This window comes from Simochromis diagramma, unplaced genomic scaffold (assembly GCF_900408965.1).
Source record: "Simochromis diagramma unplaced genomic scaffold, fSimDia1.1 OVJJ01000483.1, whole genome shotgun sequence".
NCBI lineage: Eukaryota > Metazoa > Chordata > Actinopteri > Cichliformes > Cichlidae > Simochromis > Simochromis diagramma.
In genome coordinates, this window is record NW_024386835.1 from 2,419,046 (window position 1) to 2,441,350 (window position 22,305).

Sequence of the window (22,305 nt, forward strand, 5' to 3'; positions counted from 1 at the left end):
AAAGTAACAGTAATCTAATTACCTTTTTTGCAATAGTAATCCCTTATTTTACTCGTGACTTGAAAAAAGTAATCGGATTATGCGTTATTGCCCATCTCTGGTCCACATACAGAAAGTGTCATAGAAAGATTTGAGGTATCATGCCACATTTGACCTCTGACCTCTTGTTCATGGTTATTAAATTAAGAGTCAAAGTGAAAGACAAATTTGAAACTTTGTTACTTACTACCAGAGATGGGCAGTAACGCGTTACTTGTAACGCGTTACTGTAATCTGATTACTTTTTTCAAGTAACGAGTAAAGTAAGGGATTACTATTGCAAAAACAGTAATTAGATTACCGTTACTTTCCTGTAGTAACGCTGCGTTACTATGTTACTAAAACCGTGATTTTTTGCGAGAATGTCTCACGACAGTGACGTAAGCGAGTGCGCCGTTAGTGACAACAGCTGTGTGCAGATCAACAATGGATCATATATCGATTGTGGGAGAGAGTATGAGCGTGCAGTGTTTAAAGCGTGGAAGTACTGACCTTACTTTGAGTTTGATTCCATAAAAAGTGACAAAAACATTAGTGTCCATCGTGCGTGGGAAGAAAACTTCTTTTTACAGCGAAAAAACCCCCTAAACTTCCAAGCAAGCACCGAGTGCGCAACGACGTAATGGGAAATTCACAGAGAAACTCGCGGATTCTTCAACTGACCGCGGCACACCTGCACCAGGGTAAACCTCCGCCTACCATAGTCCTGCTTTACAGGTGAAAATAGAGCAACAGGACTGCTGAGTCTTTGACTTTATTTATTTTCTGCTGTGTTTTACTTGCATCTATTTGAAAGAGTGAGTGTAAACACAAAAAATATTTTATTTTATGTGCTGGAATGTGTAGAAAATAGGTTTAAATGTTAAACTAATTTATTCAAGTCAGAGAATGTTGCATATAATTAAATTTTTGCTTGATGCATAAAGTTAAAAGATTAAAACTGATAAAACAAGTTAAAAAAAGACACTTTTCCATTTGATTACATTTTGTATGATGGATTATGCAGAAAAAGTAGAATTGGGCTGAAAGATCTATCGCTTTATCACCTCTTCAGGTTGTAAATTGTGTTTTTAAAAAGTAACTAAGTAACTAAGTAATTAATTACTTTTGAAAATAAGTAATCAGTAAAGTAACAGGATTACTTTTTTGGGGAAGTAATCAGTAATTAGTTACTGATTACTTTTTTCAAGTAACTTGACCAACACTGCTTAGTACCGTTGTTTGGAATAGATTTTAGATATATATAGATTATATTCTCTATAGAGAATATAGAGAATTATATATTTTTATTTAAAGACAGCGTTGTCAAGAGGAAGAGAATGACCTGCCTAGTTAATAGGAAATATACTTTACTATGATATATAATAAGCTCAAGTTATTCATCTACTTTATTATTAAATATTTAAACAATGAAATGAATGTTACACATGTAGTATATCTGCATATCTGTGTAAATAAAAAAGAATTATGTCAAGTATAGTAAAGTGGTTTTCATCAGGACAAAATAAAAGCCCTTGCTCTTGTTTTTATTTCAATACAAATTTCTTAAAGAAGGACAAAGAAAAGGAAATAAATAAATAAATACAAAATATCACACTATTGCCCTTTAATTCGTTTTAAAAACCTGACATCTGTGCAGACCACAACTAATAAGATAAGCACATCGGATTCAGATTTGATTTAAACTAACATCAGTCAGTCTCTAGAAGTCTAAAAAGTCTGTTTCTAACATTAAACATCCAATATACTCAACTTCCCAGAAAGTTTTGACTTCACGTGTGAAAATAGGAGCGATTTTTGTTGTGTTTTGTACCACGAGATCAGCTCAGATATTAACCTGCATAGCATTCAGCCCATGTTTAAACAAAATGTGGCATTTTCTGCTATTTCCTGTCAGGACAAATGGAAATGAAAATGTAATTTGCTTTAATATGATGGAACTAAAAAAGCTTGATTTTCATCACTGACTGAGAATTTTGGATCTGTCTCCCAGCCTGGCTGTCCTGATTACGATGATGTATAAACGTTCAGCTGAGGAATAGATGCCAAAAGCCAAGAAGACCATAGAATTGTGCTCATTTAGCTGTCAGTAGACGACATGAAGAGAGCTGATACTGAGATGTCTTTATTTCCTTGATGCCTTGTTGGCATGTTGAGTTATTGCCTTCCCCGTGTAATGTTTGCAAGTTTTAATTTTTTTTTGACTTTGTGAAATTCCCTCATCTCTGTGGTGAGAAATAACTTTGCTATTGCAGAGCTAAATTATTCAACAAGTTAATACCTTCACAGCGAGGTCACCTGAGACACAATCCATTTTCATGTTATTTAATGTACCTCGGTACAATGACAGTCCTGTAATGAAGTGCCTAATTTAAAATGTAACATCACCTATTGGTGAAACGAGCTTAGATTATAGGACTCACATGTTTTCATTTCTAGTCTTTAAAACCTGTCTCTACCCATCTAGTATTAATTCTTTCTGGGATACAAGTTAAGTATGTATATTATGCACACACACAAACACACATGCAGCTATTACACATTTCTTCTTTTTATACCTAAGATGAATTATTGTTGAATGAAAACATTTTTCAAACACATGTAAAATGTGGCCAATTGTATTTATTGGGTAAAGGAAAATGTAGAAGGGGGAAAAGAGGTAAAAAGAGGGATAGAAAGAAGGAAAGAGAGAGGAGAGAAAACCCCAACAATCCCCTCTGAGCAAGCACCAGGCGACAGTGGATAGGAAAAACTCCTTTAAAGTGAAAGAAACCTAAAGGAGAAACCTATGGCAGAACCAGGCTCAAGAGGGGGCAGTCAACTGCCAGGACTGGTCAGGGGGTGAGGGTGAAAAAAGAAAAAGGAGGGAGGGGAAGGGGGAAAATTAAGTTGGAATAGAGGTGGAGGAAGACGAGGTTACATCAGGTGAGAAGCAGCAGTGTCCCTCCTCCAGAACCAGAAGAAGCGTTTTTTCTTCTTTTTTAGATATTCTTCGACGAGCACTTTTTTTCTCAATGAGGGTTTTCAGCTCATCCATTGTTTCTGTGTTTTCTTTCTCAAGTTTGTTGCATCTTTTCACCATGTCTTCTAATTGTTCTTGTTTTTCTTCAAGCTTGTCTTTCAGTTCTTTAACTGTTGCCTCCTCTATTCGCTTTGCCTTGTGCACATCTGTATTTCTCTGTTCTACTTTCATGTGCATGTCTTCCAACTGCTGGTTTCTCTTCTGGATTTCTTGAAGTCTACACTGCAGGTCTTTATGTGTTTTCTGTTGTTCTTGCTTTTGCACCTGGATTTCAGTGTTTTTGTATTTCAAGTTCTTAGAAAGTTCCTCAAGTTCGGTATTTTTTCTCAGCATTTCATTGATGCTACTCTGCATCGCTGAGCATTGTTTTTCCATTTCTTTCTTTTCTCCTTCCAGTACAGTTGTTTTGTACCTCGTTTCATTATACAGTTCTTGGAGTTCTTGATTTTTCCTCTGGAGAATAAGTTTTTCTTCTTCCTGTTGTATTTTCTGTTGGTCTTTTTCTTGAAGCAACTCTTTATTTCCATGCACTTTTTTATCAAGCCTGGTTTGGAGCCCTCTGTGTTTTTCCTCCATCTCTTCAAGCTTGGAGTCCATTGCTTTCTGTTTCATTTCCATTTGCTTCTTGTCTTGAAGCAACTGTTGATTTTTGTGCAGAGTTTTATCATACTTCACCTGTAGAGCTTTGTATTTTTCCTCCATGGATTGGAGTTTGCTCTGCAGGTTTCTCTGCTCTACGGGCTGTTGTTTCTTGTCTTGGAGGTTCTCTTTATTTCTCTCCAGAGCTTCATCAAGAATTACTTGCAAGCCTTCGTTGTGTTTCTCGATGTTCCTCAGCTTGCAATCCATTTCTTCCTGTTGTATTTTCTGTTGGTCTTTCTCGTGAAGCAACTCTTTATTTTTGAGCAGTGTTTCCTCAAGAGTTATTTGGAGCATTTTGCATTTTTCCTCCCTGTTACTTTTGTAATAAATAAATAAATAAATAACTGTTATTGCAATAACATACAAAGTGAGTATAGAAAGTAAGTAAAAGGTAAAAGTACAATTTTATTTATATAGCACCTTTCAGCACAAATTCATTTTGTTTGAGTTGTATTGGTAACTTGTTGAAGTGTTACTGGCTATCATATCCAGACAGCTTGCGCATACAGTGAGTGAAAGCATTGGGTGGACTGAATCAGGTTAAATTAAATCGATAGAACTGAGTGGAGTTCTATCGATTGTATTGATCAGAGAGTTAGAACAACAACTAAAAGAAACTTTGATTAATCTGAAAGGAACTAACTTAGGTTAACTGGTAGCTGATACAAATCAGGATGTAAAACCATTTTTTGTTTGTTTGTTTTTGTGCTTGGCTCCTTGTTTTATTCAATATTTCAATTTATATGATAGTATTATGGGTTTGTTAAACTGTTCTATGTGAAAATGTTGGGAAATGAAATATCACAGCTGGAAATCAATGAAAGTCTAAATTCAGAAGAAGTTTTGTCCTTTTCCTCATTAATGCACATTATAGATAACTATGTAATGTGTCTGTTGCACACTTTGTATGTCAGGAATAACCATAAATGTATTGTCTTACAAACGGCTGCATCAGGTCTTTGCATCCAAAATAAGCGAGGATAACAGAACTCCTGGGAAGCAAAAAGAAAAGTCTGGTTCTTGTTTTTAAGACAGTCACCTTTAGTTTCACGCTGAGTAATGCTGGACTGTTGCAAACAAACTGGGTTTTATACTTCGGAGGCAACACAGAGTAAAGAGAAGCACTGTTATTCCAGTTGAACTTTAGTCTCAGTTTAGTTTTATCCCCTTGTAAATTTGATAAGAGCCAAATTCAGGAAACAAACTCAGTGTGTGGCCAGAAAATGCCATGGTGGCTTACAAACACATGTCACAACAAAATATGAAGCATAAGACATCACACGTTTAACGGAAACAGACGCAGAAGAATTCATCTCTTAAATTACTCACTTTGTTGAACTGGCATTTGCCCGTGACCACCGGAATTGGTAGAATGGACACAAAGAAAATCAAAGGTAGACAAAAATCCGTCAGGAGGGATCAGAAGAGAGCAACGGTCTGCCAAGCCATTCCCTGTTTCAGAGTTTTGTAGTTTTGTACCTGCTGTCGCTTTAATATTAAACTAACGAGGTTGAAATAGACTCACAGTGGTTTCTGCTTCTTAATTGGACAGATGTATATCCATTAAGTATCCCAGTTCTCCATCACCGTGTCCGATGGGACAAATGAGGTGAATGGCAGAAGATTTTAACAATACCTGGTAGCTTAACACATTTTAAAATTTATTCATGAAGGAGGTCTTGATGCAGATATCTGCTGATTACAACAGAAGGTCTGAAATATTATTTGCTCTTCCTAAAGACTAATTGGGTTTTTAAAATAACTTTGTTCCCATTTTGGCCAAGAAATAAGTCAACAGTCCTTGTGGGTCCAAAGAGGGACCTTTAATCTCAAGTGCAGCGAACAACCTTAAATGGTGCAGAAAACAAGCTGTTGACAGGAATTAAGAAAGAAAAGTTTTCTGATCACTTAAATACTTAGCTTAATTTAAAAAAAAATTCTTAATGATGTCACTAAATTGAAAGATATGAAAGGAATGTGAAATCTAACAAACTCTACAGCTTTTATAACAGCAAAAAAGTGGCAGCTTCTCGTCCCGGTCACCTCATGCATAAATCTGCCTTGCTAATTCAAACTAATGAGGAGGGTGTGAGAAAGACCATCACTGAGTTTGAGCTGAAAGCCACTGATGCAGACACAGAGGTAACACACAGGCTACATACGTTTTCTGCAAATCTTTCACAGCTTTAATTACAGTATGTGCGTGACATCATGACAAGAATCAGGTGTCACCTTCTGTGGCGGGAACTACAACAGAGATGCTTTGAGCACTTCAGAAGGTCTTAAAGTAAAACAAAACAAAAAACTTTTCAAATGTGTAACTGAGGTCAAAATATAGCATTCGAGAACTGATTTCTTCAGCAAGCACACTCATACTTCTTTAATTAATGCGAAACTAAATGAAATGTTGCTCTCCATCCTCTGCTGCATATATTGTAGTGTTAATAATATGTATGAAGTAATTTAAATTAGCTTATTTGCCTTTTTCCTTCTTTAAGCATCTGATTCTCATTATGAGCTGCACAATAGAAACAGATATCTTTGAAGCTTGGTATGATTTGTGAAGTAATTGACATCATGTTTGGAATCATTCCAAAGTTACCAGTTTAGAAAAGAGCTGGGCCTCTGAATGTTTATTTTGAGATCATTACCTAAATTGGCTAAACTAAGCAGCCAGCTGAAAGGATAATCCAACACTGTTAATCCAATAAATCTGTAATTCTCAGTAAAAACTTGAAGATTTATTTTCTACAGCCTATTGTACAATTTTAGAGAATAAAACTCAAAAGTAATGTTAAGGTTCACCACTATAGATATTTTGAAGCTGATTCCTGAATTTGAGTTCTCACTATTTTGCTGGTTTGTTGGTTGTGCAGAACCAACACTGCTTCTTTATGTAGCTTCATCCTAGGGAGACATTGCAGGCGATATCATTGAGTCGTCCCTCCTTTCCCTGCATTTTCCCTCCTATTACATGACCTTCCTCCAAGCGGAATCCATCGTCTTCTTCGGCTCCTCGACACGACACCATCGACCGCACCATCAACAGCCAACACTACCGACAGATCAGCAGCTTCACAATGGATGACATCTACCAGAACCGCATCAGCTGTTTTTTCCACCAGGGGGAATCTTCTTTTCACATACTTTTAAGTGAGTGTCAAGGGGTTCTGCCTAATTATTACTCTTTTCTAGTTAACATTCAGAAGTGAAGTCCAATAATCATGATTTCACAGTCAGCCTCAGATACTTATCAAATTAAAGCTCATGTAGAAACAAACAAACAAATGAACAAAAGATTTTGTCCTTCATTTCTGTCAAACAAAGCTGTATGAAACGTTTCCAACTGTCTAGCCCGGTTGCTAGGCAGCCTGGTTGCTAGGCAGCCTGGTTGCTAGGCAGCCCGGTTGCTAGGCAACCCAGTTGCTAGGCAGCCTAATTGCTAGGCAGCCTGGTTGCTAGGCAGCCTGGTTGCTAGGCAGCCTGGTTGCTAGGCAGCCCGGTTGCTAGGCAGCCCGGTTGCTAGGCAGCCCGGTTGCTAGGCAACGTTTCATACATAAATACAAAAGATCACACTATTGGCCTTTAATTCGTTTTAAAAACCTGACATCTGTGCAGACCACAACTAGAAAGATAAGCACATCGGATTCAGATTTGATTTAAACTAACATCAGTCTGTCTCTAGAAGTCTAAAAAGTCTGTTTCTACCATTAAACATCCAATATACTCAACTTCCCAGAAAGTTTTGACTTCACGTGTGAAAATTTTTTTCATGCTTTGTGGCAGCTTTTGAACATCTGTGACATCTATTAATGTCAAATCTAGCCTTTATTTAACAACATAAGTAGACTCTATGTTACAATTATTGCACAGCCATTAAGGATCAAATCGGTTTCTGAAAAATGTTCTGTTTTTTCTCCCTCTGCTCGCTTCTTACTGTCTTTGAGGCTCGGGACCAGCACTCCTGTTGTTGGACAGAGGGACATCAACTCAGTGGTAAGTATTTTTGGTTTTCCAATATATTAGCAACTGTCAGTGAAATTTATATTAATCAGGCTGAACTTTAATCATACTTTACATCAGCCTGTTTTACTTATTGTTTTATTTGTGCTTTGGTTTGGGGAAGTTGTTTCTTCACTGATCTTTTCCTGTCTTCTGTTATTAGACTTGAGATATGACTGCACTATGCTGTTGCTGGTGACTCCAGTTAATTCTACAAGACATGCTGTGTAAGTAAACAAACAACAACAGTTTGGTCTGCATTTCTTGAAAGATCACACCCCCCAAACTTAGTTTAGAGGGTCTACACTGTATATAGTGAAGTCTGCAAGTTTTCTAACAGCAAAATTTGTTTTGTGCCCAAATCATTTTGCACATCATTAGAATGAAAGTTATTGGCCATGTTTGCATAGCCCTTTTTAAAATGATGCTTTCATGACATTATTGTATGTTGGGTGGTGGTCACGGCTATCCAGACTGACAATTGGGACATTGAATGTCACCTCTCCGGTGGGGAGGTGACATTGAATGTCACCTCTCCGGTGGGGAGGGAGCCTGAGATTGTCTAAATTGGAGTCTGTTTTATACCAAATGCAGAAAAAAATGTTTTAAGAAAGCAATTAAGTTCATGTCCAAAAAAATATGATTGTTTGCTTGCAGGACACCAGGAGAGATGAGTCCTTCGTCACAGATGGTGTGGTGAGTGAAGATGGTCGCCTGCAGGTTCAAGCTCATTGCATCTCCAACCCACATCCACTGCCACTGTACTTAAGGGAAGTTAAAGACTTTCTTCTGCACCTACATTTGGATCACCTCAATCCATGATAGTCATTCAGGCAGTAATGCCTGGACTGGAAACAAGCCATCCTTAAAATATTACAACATTCCAGCTCATGTGTTGGAATGCAAAAAGAATGTGTTGTTTAAATTAGAGACTGCACTTGGGACAGAACAACAAATATTTCATTTTGATTATATAAGTAATGTAAGTACAAAACAAAGTTGTGGTAGGCCTAAACTTATTTTCAGAATAATTAAATCTGAGACTTTGTTTCATTGTAAGATTATAACAGTGATGGCAATATAATTGTTTGTTGTTCAGCAGAACAGTGTCCAGTGTGTTGGCTGTTATACTTTGTGTTTGAAAATGAAAGTTGGGCTGATTTTAACATCATTACAAAAAGTGTTGTTAATTATTTTTAATCATATTCAGGTTACCACAAATTGTTTTTTCATTTAGTTGAACTTGAAATGTTTGTCAGTAGGTAAACAATTAGTATTGTACAGTCAGAAATATCAAGTTATTCTTAATACTGTAGACTTGCACTGTATAAGTTGTCCTAACAGTCATCTTAAGTAAGCTTTACTTCGTTTTTTTGAGGCAACGAGTTTCCTTAATTTTTTTGAATTCTGGGAACTAACAAGGCTGTACAGTGTACTCAAAATGAGTAAGTTGCCCTAACTTGGTCATCTTAAGTAAACTTGATACAATTGTTTTGAGTTCTGGGAACAAATAAGCTTGTACAGAGTACTCAAAATAAATAAGTTGTCCTAATTTAGTCATTTTTAGCTAAGCTTTACTCAATTTTTTGAGGCAACGAGTTTCCTCAATTTTTTTGAGTTCTGGGAACCAATTAGATTTTACACTGTGGTAATGAACTAATCATTTGTTTCAGGTGTGTTGACCCAGGGTGATATTTAAAACTTGCAGGACACCGGCCCTCAAGGTCTGGAGTTCGACACTCCTGCTCTAGTGTATACTCTTCTCTGTGGTTTAGATATTATTTTATTACTATTATTTGTTGTTTAAGGCTGTAGAGATTGGATTTTACTGTTCCCTAATTGTTGTTGTTTGTTTTTTGTTTGTTTTTTCCACCAGGGGGAATCTTCTCTTCACATACTTTTAAGTGAGTTTCAAGGGGTTCTGCCTAATTATTACTCTTTTCTAGTTAACATTCAGAAGTGAAGCCCAATAATCATGATTTCACAGTCAGCCTCAGATACTTATCAAATTAAAGCTCATGTAGAAACAAACAAACAAATGAACAAAAGATTTTGTCCTTCATTTCTGTCAAACAAAGCTGTATGAAACGTTTCCAACTGTCTAGCCCGGTTGCTAGGCAGCCTGGTTGCTAGGCAGCCTGGTTGCTAGGCAGCCTGGTTGCTAGGCAGCCCGGTTGCTAGGCAACCCAGTTGCTAGGCAGCCTAATTGCTAGGCAACCTGGTTGCTAGGCAGCCTGGTTGCTAGGCAGCCTGATTGCTAGGCAACCTGGTTGCTAGGCAGCCCGGTTAGGCCGGTTGCTAGGCAACGTTTCATACATAAATACAAAAGATCACACTATTGGCCTTTAATTCGTTTTAAAAACCTGACATCTGTGCAGACCACAACTAGAAAGATAAGCACATCGGATTCAGATTTGATTTAAACTAACATCAGTCTGTCTCTAGAAGTCTAAAAAGTCTGTTTCTACCATTAAACATCCAATATACTCAACTTCCCAGAAAGTTTTGACTTCACGTGTGAAAATTTTTTTCATGCTTTGTGGCAGCTTTTGAACATCTGTGACATCTATTAATGTCAAATCTAGCCTTTATTTAACAACATAAGTAGACTCTATGTTACAATTATTGCACAGCCATTAAGGATCAAATCGGTTTCTGAAAAATGTTCTGTTTTTTCTCCCTCTGCTCGCTTCTTACTGTCTTTGAGGCTCGGGACCAGCACTCCTGTTGTTGGACAGAGGGACATCAACTCAGTGGTAAGTATTTTTGGTTTTCCAATATATTAGCAACTGTCAGTGAAATTTATATTAATCAGGCTGAACTTTAATCATACTTTACATCAGCCTGTTTTACTTATTGTTTTATTTGTGCTTTGGTTTGGGGAAGTTGTTTCTGCACTGATCTTTTCCTGTCTTCTGTTATTAGACTTGAGATATGACTGCACTATGCTGTTGCTGGTGACTCCAGTTAATTCTACAAGACATGCTGTGTAAGTAAACAAACAACAACAGTTTGGTCTGCATTTCTTGAAAGATCACACCCCCCAAACTTAGTTTAGAGGGTCTACACTGTATATAGTGAAGTCTGCAAGTTTTCTAACAGCAAAATTTGTTTTGTGCCCAAATCATTTTGCACATCATTAGAATGAAAGTTATTGGCTATGTTTGCATAGCCCTTTTTAAAATGATGCTTTCATGACATTATTGTATGTTGGGTGGTGGTCACGGCTATCCAGACTGACAATTGGGACATTGAATGTCACCTCTCCGGTGGGGAGGTGACATTGAATGTCACCTCTCCGGTGGGGAGGGAGCCTGAGATTGTCTAAATTGGAGTCTGTTTTATACCAAATGCAGAAAAAAATGTTTTAAGAAAGCAATTAAGTTCATGTCCAAAAAAATATGATTGTTTGCTTGCAGGACACCAGGAGACTAAGGACAATAACGGACTATAAAGCACCAACAACCGGTATGACGAACGCGGCCGTGACTCTGGCAGACGAGCTGAACACTTTCTATGCTCGCTTCGAGGCTGCAGCTAAGGACTCCAACGATGCTAGTGTTAGCGGCGCTAACGGCTGCAGACAGGAAGATACTGCCAGCACCGGAAACGTGCTTGTCATCTCCGAGCATGAAGTAAGGAGAGCCTTCAAGAGAGTGAACACCAGGAAAGCAGCAGGACCAGACGGCATCCCAGGTCGTATCCTAAGAGACTGCGCATACCAGCTAGCTCCTGTGTTCACTGAGATATTCAACATCTCTTTATCTCAGTCGGTGATCCCCACATGCTTCAAAGAGTCCATCATTGTTCCTGTCCCGAAGAAACCCCACCCTGCTTCTCTCAATGACTATCGCCCTGTAGCCCTCACCTCAGTAGTGATGAAGTGCTTTGAACGCCTGGTCAGAGACTTCATCATTTCTTCACTACCAGACACACTGGACCCACTACAGTTCGCTTACCGTCCAAATCGTTCCACAGACGATGCCATCTCTCATCTCCTCCACACATCACTCACTCACTTGGACACTAGAAGGGGGAATTATGTTAAAATGCTCTTCATAGACTACAGCTCTGCATTTACCACCATAATTCCCTCCACACTCACCACCAAGCTGGAGCATCTGGGACTCAGCTCATCTATGTGTCTGTGGATCTCCAACTTCCTAACTGGCAGACCACAGGCAGTAAGGATGGGCGGACATGTCTCAGCCTCCACCACTCTCAGCACTGGAGCCCCCCAGGGGTGTGTTCTGAGCCCCTGCTGTACTCTTTGTACACATATGACTGTGTGGCCACTACCAGCTCCACCACCATCATCAAGTTTGCTGACGACACCGTCGTGGTGGGCCTAATCTCTGATAACAACGAGATGGCCTATCTGAAGGAGATTAGGAATCTGGAGAACTGGTGCCAGAGGAACAACCTCCTTCTAAACGTCAGTAAGACAAAGGAGCTGATAGTGGACTTCAGCACTAAGCAGGAGAGGAACTACCAGACCCCTGTCATCAACGAGTGCCCAGTGGAGAGAGTGGACAGCTTCAAATACCTCGGAGTTCACATCACGCAGGACCTGTCATGGTCCTGTCACATCAACACCGTGGTGAAAAAGGCCCGTCAGCGTCTCTACCACCTCAGACGCTTGAGAGACTTCCAACTGCCCTCCAAGGTGCTCAGGAACTTTTACTCCTGCACCATAGAGAGCATCCTGACGGGAAACATCTTAACCTGGTTCGGGAACAGCACCATGCAGGACAGACGAGCTCTACAGAGGGTTGTGCGATCAGCTGAGCGCACCATCCGCTCCGAGCTCCCTGACCTGCACTCAATCTACAGCAGGCGGTGCTGGACCAAGGCCAGGAAGATCGTGAAGGACCTCAGCCATCCCAACAACAGACTGTTCTCTCTGTTGAGGTCAGGAAAGCGATTCCGCTCCCTGAAGACCAACACAGAGAGACTGAGGAGGAGCTTCTTCCCGCAGGCGATACGGTCTCTCAATCACACCACCACACAGTACTGACCCACACATACAGTTCTTACACACACTGGACATTCTGGACATTGTTTTCACTTCATTACTTAAATCACGCTGCTGTTATTGTGTATATATTTATTTATATTTCTTCATACATTCTTATATAGTTCTATATTGTGTATTTTGTTGTACAGTTATTTTATTTTCAACTTTAATTTATATATTTTATCTTATTCTCCCAGTTAAATTTACCCTTCATTCTAATTTGTGTTGTACAGTTATTTCATTTTTAACCTTAATTTATATTTTATTCCTTCCTAGTTAAATTTACCCTTTTTAATTTTTCATATTTATTTCCTATCTTATTCATAGCCTTTTCCTTTTTTGTTTTCTTTAGGTCACGAGCAGTTGTCCAAGCATTTCACTACATATCGTACTGTGTATGACTGTGTACGTGACAAATAAAATTTGAATTTGAATTTGAGAGATGAGTCCTTCGTCACAGATGGTGTGGTGAGTGAAGATGGTCGCCTGCAGGTTCAAGCTCATTGCATCTCCAACCCACATCCACTGCCACTGTACTTAAGGGAAGTTAAAGACTTTCTTCTGCACCTACATTTGGATCACCTCAATCCATGATAGTCATTCAGGCAGTAATGCCTGGACTGGAAACAAGCCATCCTTAAAATATTACAACATTCCAGCTCATGTGTTGGAATGCAAAAAGAATGTGTTGTTTAAATTAGAGACTGCACTTGGGACAGAACAACAAATATTTCATTTTGATTATATAAGTAATGTAAGTACAAAACAAAGTTGTGGTAGGCCTAAACTTATTTTCAGAATAATTAAATCTGAGACTTTGTTTCATTGTAAGATTATAACAGTGATGGCAATATAATTGTTTGTTGTTCAGCAGAACAGTGTCCAGTGTGTTGGCTGTTATACTTTGTGTTTGAAAATGAAAGTTGGGCTGATTTTAACATCATTACAAAAAGTGTTGTTAATTATTTTTAATCATATTCAGGTTACCACAAATTGTTTTTTCATTTAGTTGAACTTGAAATGTTTGTCAGTAGGTAAACAATTGGTATTGTACAGTCAGAAATATCAAGTTATTCTTAATACTGTAGACTTGCACTGTATAAGTTGTCCTAACAGTCATCTTAAGTAAGCTTTACTTCGTTTTTTTGAGGCAACGAGTTTCCTTAATTTTTTTGAATTCTGGGAACTAACAAGGCTGTACAGTGTACTCAAAATGAGTAAGTTGCCCTAACTTGGTCATCTTAAGTAAACTTGATACAATTGTTTTGAGTTCTGGGAACAAATAAGCTTGTACAGAGTACTCAAAATAAATAAGTTGTCCTAATTTAGTCATTTTTAGCTAAGCTTTACTCAATTTTTTGAGGCAACAAGTTTCCTCAATTTTTTTGAGTTCTGGGAACCAATTAGATTTTACACTGTGGTAATGAACTAATCATTTGTTTCAGGTGTGTTGACCCAGGGTGATATTTAAAACTTGCAGGACACCGGCCCTCAAGGTCTGGAGTTCGACACTCCTGCTCTAGTGTATACTCTTCTCTGTGGTTTAGATATTATTTTATTACTATTATTTGTTGTTTAAGGCTGTAGAGATTGGATTTTACTGTTCCCTAATTGTTGTTGTTTGTTTTTTGTTTGTTTTTTCCACCAGGGGGAATCTTCTCTTCACATACTTTTAAGTGAGTTTCAAGGGGTTCTGCCTAATTATTACTCTTTTCTAGTTAACATTCAGAAGTGAAGCCCAATAATCATGATTTCACAGTCAGCCTCAGATACTTATCAAATTAAAGCTCATGTAGAAACAAACAAACAAATGAACAAAAGATTTTGTCCTTCATTTCTGTCAAACAAAGCTGTATGAAACGTTTCCAACTGTCTAGCCCGGTTGCTAGGCAGCCTGGTTGCTAGGCAGCCCGGTTGCTAGGCAGCCCGGTTGCTAGGCAGCCCGGTTGCTAGGCAGCCCGATTGCTAGGCAACCCGGTTGCTAGGCAGCCCGATTGCTAGGCAACCTGGTTGCTAGGCAACCCGGTTGCTAGGCAGCCCGGTTGCTAGGCAACGTTTCATACATAAATACAAAAGATCACACTATTGGCCTTTAATTCGTTTTAAAAACCTGACATCTGTGCAGACCACAACTAGAAAGATAAGCACATCGGATTCAGATTTGATTTAAACTAACATCAGTCAGTCTCTAGAAGTCTAAAAAGTCTGTTTCTACCATTAAACATCCAATATACTCAACTTCCCAGAAAGTTTTGACTTCACGTGTGAAAATAGGAGCGATTTTTGTTGTGTTTTGTACCACGAGATCAGCTCAGATATTAACCTGCATAGCATTCAGCCCAAGTTTAAACAAAATATGGCATTTTCTGCTATTTCCTGTCAGGACAAATGGAAATGAAAATGTAATTTGCTTTAATATGATGGAACTAAAAAAGCTTGATTTTCATCACTGACTGAGAATTTTGGATCTGTCTCCCAGCCTGGCTGTCCTGATTACGATGATGTATAAACGTTCAGCTGAGGAATAGATGCCAAAAGCCAAGAAGACCATAGAATTGTGCTCATTTAGCTGTCAGTAGACGACATGAAGAGAGCTGATACTGAGATGTCTTTATTTCCTTGATGCCTTGTTGGCATGTTGAGTTATTGCCTTCCCCATGTAATGTTTGCAAGTTTTAATTTTTTTTTTTGACTTTGTGAAATTCCCTCATCTCTGTGGTGAGAAATAACTTTGCTATTGCAGAGCTAAATTATTCAACAAGTTAATACCTTCACAGCGAGGTCACCTGAGACACAATCCATTTTCATGTTATTTAATGTACCTCAGTACAATGGCAGTCCTGTAATGAAGTGCCTAATTTAAAATGTAACATCACCTATTGGTGAAACGAGCTTAGATTATAGGACTCACATGTTTTCATTTCTAATCTTTAAAACCTGTCTCTACCCATCTAGTATTAATTCTTTCTGGGATACAAGTTAAGTATGTATATTATGCACACACACAAACACACATGCAGCTATTACACATTTCTTGTTTTTATACCTAAGATGAATTATTGTTGAATGAAAACATTTTTCAAACACATGTAAAATGTGGCCAATTGTATTTATTGGGTAAAGGAAAATGTAGAAGGGGGAAAAGAGGTAAAAAGAGGGATAGAAAGAAGGAAAGAGAGAGGAGAGAAAACCCCAACAATCCCCTCTGAGCAAGCACCAGGCGACAGTGGATAGGAAAAACTCCTTTAAAGTGAAAGAAACCTAAAGGAGAAACCTATGGCAGAACCAGGCTCAAGAGGGGGCAGTCAACTGCCGGGACTGGTCAGGGGGTGAGGGTGAAAAAAGAAAAAGGAGGGAGGGGAAGGGGGAAAGTTAAGTTGGAATAGAGGTGGAGGAAGACGAGGTTACATCAGGTGAGAAGCAGCAGTGTCCCTCCTCCAGAACCAGAAGAAGCGTTTTTTCTTCATTTTTAGATATTCTTCGACGAGCACGTTTTTTCTCAATGAGGGTTTTCAGCTCATCCATTGTTTCTGTGTTTTCTTTCTCAAGTTTGTTGCATCTTTTCACCATGTCTTCTAATTGTTCTTGTTTTTCTTCAAGCTTGTCTTTCAGTTCTTTAACTGTTGCCTCCTCTATTCGCTTTGCCTTGTGCACATCTGTATTTCTCTGTTCTACTTTCATGTGCATGTCTTCCAACTGCTGGTTTCTCTTCTGGATTTCTTGAAGTCTACACTGCAGGTCTTTATGTGTTTTCTGTTGTTCTTGCTTTTGCACCTGGATTTCAGTGTTTTTGTATTTCAAGTTCTTAGAAAGTTCCTCAAGTTCGGTATTTTTTCTCAGCATTTCATTGATGCTACTCTGCATCGCTGAGCATTGTTTTTCCATTTCTTTCTTTTCTCCTTCCAGTACAGTTGTTTTGTACCTCGTTTCATTATACAGTTCTTGGAGTTCTTGATTTTTCCTCTGGAGAATAAGTTTTTCTTCTTCCTGTTGTATTTTCTGTTGGTCTTTTTCTTGAAGCAACTCTTTATTTCCATGCACTTTTTTTTATCAAGCCTGATTTGGAGCCCTCTGTGTTTTTCCTCCATCTCTTCAAGCTTGGAGTCCATTGCTTTCTGTTTCGTTTCCAGTTGCTTCTTGTCTTGAAGCAACTGTTGATTTTTGTGCAGAGTTTTGTCATGCTTCACCTGCAGAGCTTTGTATTTTTCCTCCATGGATTGGAGTTTGCTCTGCAGGTTTCTCTGCTCTACAGGCTGCTGTTTCTTGTCTTGGAGGATCTCTTTATTTCTCTCCAGAGCTTCACCAAGAATTACTTGCAAGCCTTTGTTGTGTTTCTCGATGTTCCTCAGCTTCCAATCCATTTCTTCCTGTTGTATTCTCTGTTGGTCTTTCTCGTGAAGCAACTCTTTATTTTTGAGCAGTGTTTCCTCAAGAGTTATTTGGAGTATTTTGCATTTTTCCTCCCTGTTACTTTTGTAATAAATAAATAAATAAATAACTGTTATTGCAATAACATACAAAGTGAGTATAGAAAGTAAGTAAAAGGTAAAAGTACAATTTTATTTATATAGCACCTTTCAGCACAAATTCATTTTGTTTGAGTTGTATTGGTAACTTGTTGAAGTGTTACTGGCTATCATATCCAGACATTTTGCGCATACAGTGAGTGAAAGCATTGGGTGGACTGAATCAGGTTAAATTAAATCGATAGAACTGAGTGGAGTTCTATCGATTGTATTGATCAGAGAGTTAGAACAACAACTAAAAGAAACTTTGATTAATCTGAAAGGAACTAACATAGGTTAACTGGTAGCTGATACAAATCAGGATGTAAAACCATTTTTTGTTTGTTTGTTTTTCTGCTTGGCTCCTTGTTTTATTCAATATTTCAATTTATATGATAGTATTATGGGTTTGTTAAACTGTTCTATGTGAAAATGTTGGGAAATGAAATATCACAGCTGGAAATCAATGAAAGTCTAAATTCAGAAGAAGTTTTGTCCTTTTCCTCATTAATGCACATCATAGATAACTATGTAAAGTGTCTGTTGCACACTTTGTATGTCAGGAATAACCATAAATGTGTTGTCTTACAAACGGCTGCATCAGGTCTTTGCATCCAAAATAAGCGAGGATAACAGAACTCCTGGGAAGCAAAAAGAAAAATCTGGTTCTTGTTTTTAAGACAGTCACCTTTAGTTTCACACTGAGTAATGCTGGACTGTTGCAAACAAACTGGGTTTTATACTTCGGAGGCAACACAGAGTAAAGAGAAGCACTGTTATTCCAGTTGAACTTTAGTCTCAGTTTAGTTTTATCCCCTTGTAAATTTGATAAGAGCCAAATTCAGGAAACAAACTCAGTGTGTGGCCAGAAAATGCCATGGTGGCTTACAAACACATGTCACAACAAAATATGAAGCATAAGACATCACACGTTTAACGGAAACAGACGCAGAAGAATTCATCTCTTAAATTACTCACTTTGTTGAACTGGCATTTGCCCGTGACCACCGGAATTGGTAGAATGGACACAAAGAAAATCAAAGGTAGACAAAAATCCGTCAGGAGGGATCAGAAGAGAGCAACGGTCTGCCAAGCCATTCCCTGTTTCAGAGTTTTGTAGTTTTGTACCTGCTGTTGCTTTAATATTAAACTAACGAGGTTGAAATAGACTCACAGTGGTTTCTGCTTCTTAATTGGACAGATGTATATCCATTAAGTATCCCAGTTCTCCATCACCGTGTCCGATGGGACAAATGAGGTGAATGGCAGAAGATTTTAACAATACCTGGTAGCTTAACACATTTTAAAATTTATTCATGAAGGAGGTCTTGATGCAGATATCTGCTGATTACAACAGAAGGTCTGAAATATTATTTGCTCTTCCTAAAGACTAATTGGGTTTTTAAAATAACTTTGTTCCCATTTTGGCCAAGAAATAAGTCAACAGTCCTTGTGGGTCCAAAGAGGGACCTTTAATCTCAAGTGCAGCGAACAACCTTAAATGGTGCAGAAAACAAGCTGTTGACAGGAATTAAGAAAGAAAAGTTTTCTGATCACTTAAATACTTAGCTTAATTTTAAAAAAATTCTTAATGATGTCACTAAATTGAAAGATATGAAAGAAATGTGAAATCTAACAAACTCTACCCATATGGAAAAGATATATATAAATCTTATAAAGTTTGTATCTGTCTTGTGTGAAACTTGTATGAAAAGCATATAAGTGTGAAAACAGATATAAGATCCCTTGAAAAATTATATAATGAAACTTGTATGTTTTGGATACTTACTAAAACAATGTATGAAAGTAATGCGAAAGTGGCCACTTTCATGAGTAAATCATGTAAGCCTTATATGATTTACTCATGAAAGTGGCCCTTTCATGAGTAATCACATATAAGTTTTTACTATTTCTTTTCCGTATGGGTACAGCTTTTATAACAGCAAAAAAGTGGCAGCTTCTCGTCCCGGTCACCTCATGCATAAATCTGCCTTGCTAATTCAAACTAATGAGGAGGGTGTGAGAAAGACCATCACTGAGTTTGAGCTGAAAGCCACTGATGCAGACACAGAGGTAACACACAGGCTACATACGTTTTCTGCAAATCTTTCACAGCTTTAATTACAGTATGTGCGTGACATCATGACAAGAATCAGGTGTCACCTTCTGTGGCGGGAACTACAACAGACATGCTTTGAGCACTTCAGAAGGTCTTAAAGTAAAACAAAACAAAAAACTTTTCAAATGTGTAACTGAGGTCAAAATATAGCATTAGAGAACTGATTTCTTCAGCAAGCACACTCATACTTCTTTAATTAATGCGAAACTAAATGAAATGTTGCTCTCCATCCTCTGCTGCATATATTGTAGTGTTAATAATTTGTATGAAGTAATTTAAATTAGCTTATTTGCCTTTTTCCTTCTTTAAGCATCTGATTCTCGTTATGAGCTGCACAATAGAAACAGATATCTTTGAAGCTTGGTATGATTTGTGAAGTAATTGGCATCATGTTTGGAATCATTCCAAAGTTACCAGTTTAGAAAAGAGCTGGGCCTCTGAATGTTTATTTTGAGATCATTACCTAAATTGGCTAAACTAAGCAGCCAGCTGAAAGGATAATCCAACACTGTTAATCCAATAAATCTGTAATTCTCAGTAAAAACTTGAAGATTTATTTTCTACAGCCTATTGTACAATTTTAGAGAATAAAACTCAAAAGTAATGTTAAGGTTCACCACTATAGATATTTTGAAGCTGATTCCTGAATTTGAGTTCTCACTATTTTGCTGGTTTGTTGGTTGTGCAGAACCAACACTGCTTCTTTATGTAGCTTCATCCTAGGGAGACATTGCAGGCGATATCATTGAGTCGTCCTTCCTTTCCCTGCATTTTCCCTCCTATTACACGACCTTCCTCCAAGCGGAATCCATCGTCTTCAGCGTCATCCAGGCTCCTCGACACGACACCATCGACCGCACCATCAACAGCCAACACTACCGACAGATCAGCAGCTTCACCATGGATGACATCTACCAGAACCGCATCAGCTACAACCACGACGGCTCCAACTTGCTAAATGACCGCTTCACCTTCCGTGACCGATAGCACCAACCTGCTCTTCATGGTGGAGGACAACGGAAAAGAGGTGTGTGTGTGTGTGTGTGTGTGTGTGTGTGTGTGTGTGTGTGTGTGTGTGTGTGTGTGTGTGTGTGTGTGTGTGTGTGGACAGTTTTATTACACTGGGATGATTGAAATGGCAGAGTGAGGGCATCTCTGCGAGAGTGTGCGTGCTCTGACCTTTTGTGAATTTGTGTATTCATGTGCTTCTGTCTTTGTGAGGACAGAAGCTGGGCACTTTTGCAAAGGGCGGGCACCTCCGGAAACAGAGATTGAAAATATTTTTGCAAAGGACATGTTTGGAAGGACAGGCTATTTCTGTAGCATGGAAGGAGCAGCTTTATGTTTGCAGCTCACCACAGGTTGAGCAAAAGAGTGGATTAAGTTTTGCCTTTTCCCATCCTCCTGTAAGCTTTGATGTTTTTTGCTTTTCTTGCTTCAAATATTCATAAAAAATTAGGATAATTTTCCTTTTGTGTGTCACAGTGAATACTAATAAACCATGTACTACGTGTGCATTTTAAAAACTCACATCAATTGGCTGATGGTGTATAATATTAAAAGGAAGTAAAGGCTACTTTTTTATAAGGTATGCAGAAAATGCTTATCTTATCAGGTTAGTGTGGGATCACCGCAGTCATGGTTGGGATATATGGTGTACAGCCGCAGTTAGTGCCAATTTATGTTTCCAAATCAAACCCTTATGACTCCTTAAAATCAAGCCATGGCTTTCTGACTCCCTTCAAGTTCAATCTTTTTTCACTTCTGAGATAGGACTTTTTAATGCCTGAGGATTAGCTATTCCTCAGAGCTGTTGGGACTCACAAATTGGAAACCGCTGCTCCTGAGCTTTCCTTCTAAACTCCCTCACTGGATGACATAAACCACAAAGACTTCTGTATCAGTGTATAAAGAGCCACCTGTTTCCTTCACTGCATCCAGTTTAGTGTTGCATCGGTGCCCTCTTCTGTTCATCCTGCATCCTTCGTGCTGCTGCAGATAAAACTCTGTTACTGTTGGAAGGTAAAGGAGGGGGAAAAAAAGACTCCTTTACATTTTGCCTTCACAATGAGAAGGAGGGCCGAAAGCTTGACCCCACATTCTTCACTCTGATCATTTCTCCTGAATGACAATGCGTATCTGCTGTATTTTCTGTTGCACGTGTTTACTCAGCTAATTTGCAGTTTAAATCAGCAGTTCTCTCATTATGAGCCTACTTATGTGCACCTCAACGTTGCAGATGAGGATCAGTGTCAGCCTGATGTTGTAAAATGTTGATCCTCCAGCCTGGAGGATCAACAAACAGCCACTTATTATTGTGGCAACAAGCACAGTAACTAGTTATGCCAAAATCAGGAATACGTTTATCATTACTGGGATTTAGATAGGGTCGTTATTGGTTACTTCGTGTGTTGCGTTCGACTTACCTCGGAAATCAGAACACGGACCTGGGAGTGATGTCACACCCGAGTAAACGGCGTTCTGGTTAGGGGATTCCAATATGGCAACGCCCTCGAAAACGGTTGTTTTGCTAGCCCTCTACAAAAACAAATTACCAATAAACACATATGCAGCTCATCTGCAGTCTGGGGTTACCTACATCTTCCTACTCGCAAGGCAGAATTTCCGAGTTCCGAGTACAAACGAAAGCACCACGACTGCAGTTTCCGTGTTGGACGTAAAAAGCGCACGTGACGCTGTGACGTAGGCTTAGACCACTGAAGCACTTAATCTACCATCATATTTTATTTATCTACATGGCCTGACTGGAGGAAATATTATTTTGGTTAAATATCGACTATTTATGAGGCTGAAAATACTTATTATTTATTTTAGGTTTCTTTGTGAGGCTCAAAATACTTTAAAGTTTGCCTATCATTACTGAACATGATGTCTCCAGTTGGTGCAGTTCAGCTGTTTTCAGTTAAGTTTACAAAGAATGGACAAACCTCACTGTGTT

General features: G+C 38.5%; 2 long non-coding RNA genes across 2 annotated transcripts; both read right to left on the bottom strand.

The window, feature by feature from the left end:
- Positions 1–6,813: 6,813 nt before the first annotated feature.
- On the bottom strand, positions 6,814–8,299 carry LOC120731680. Its single transcript, XR_005695404.1, has 2 exons — positions 8,238–8,299; positions 6,814–8,205 (listed from the first exon to the last, which is right to left on the bottom strand). It is a non-coding gene; the product is annotated as an uncharacterized LOC120731680 (long non-coding RNA).
- A 6,065-nt stretch (positions 8,300–14,364) lies between these two features.
- On the bottom strand, positions 14,365–15,013 carry LOC120731681. Its single transcript, XR_005695405.1, has 2 exons — positions 14,697–15,013; positions 14,365–14,616 (listed from the first exon to the last, which is right to left on the bottom strand). It is a non-coding gene; the product is annotated as an uncharacterized LOC120731681 (long non-coding RNA).
- Positions 15,014–22,305: the final 7,292 nt, after the last annotated feature.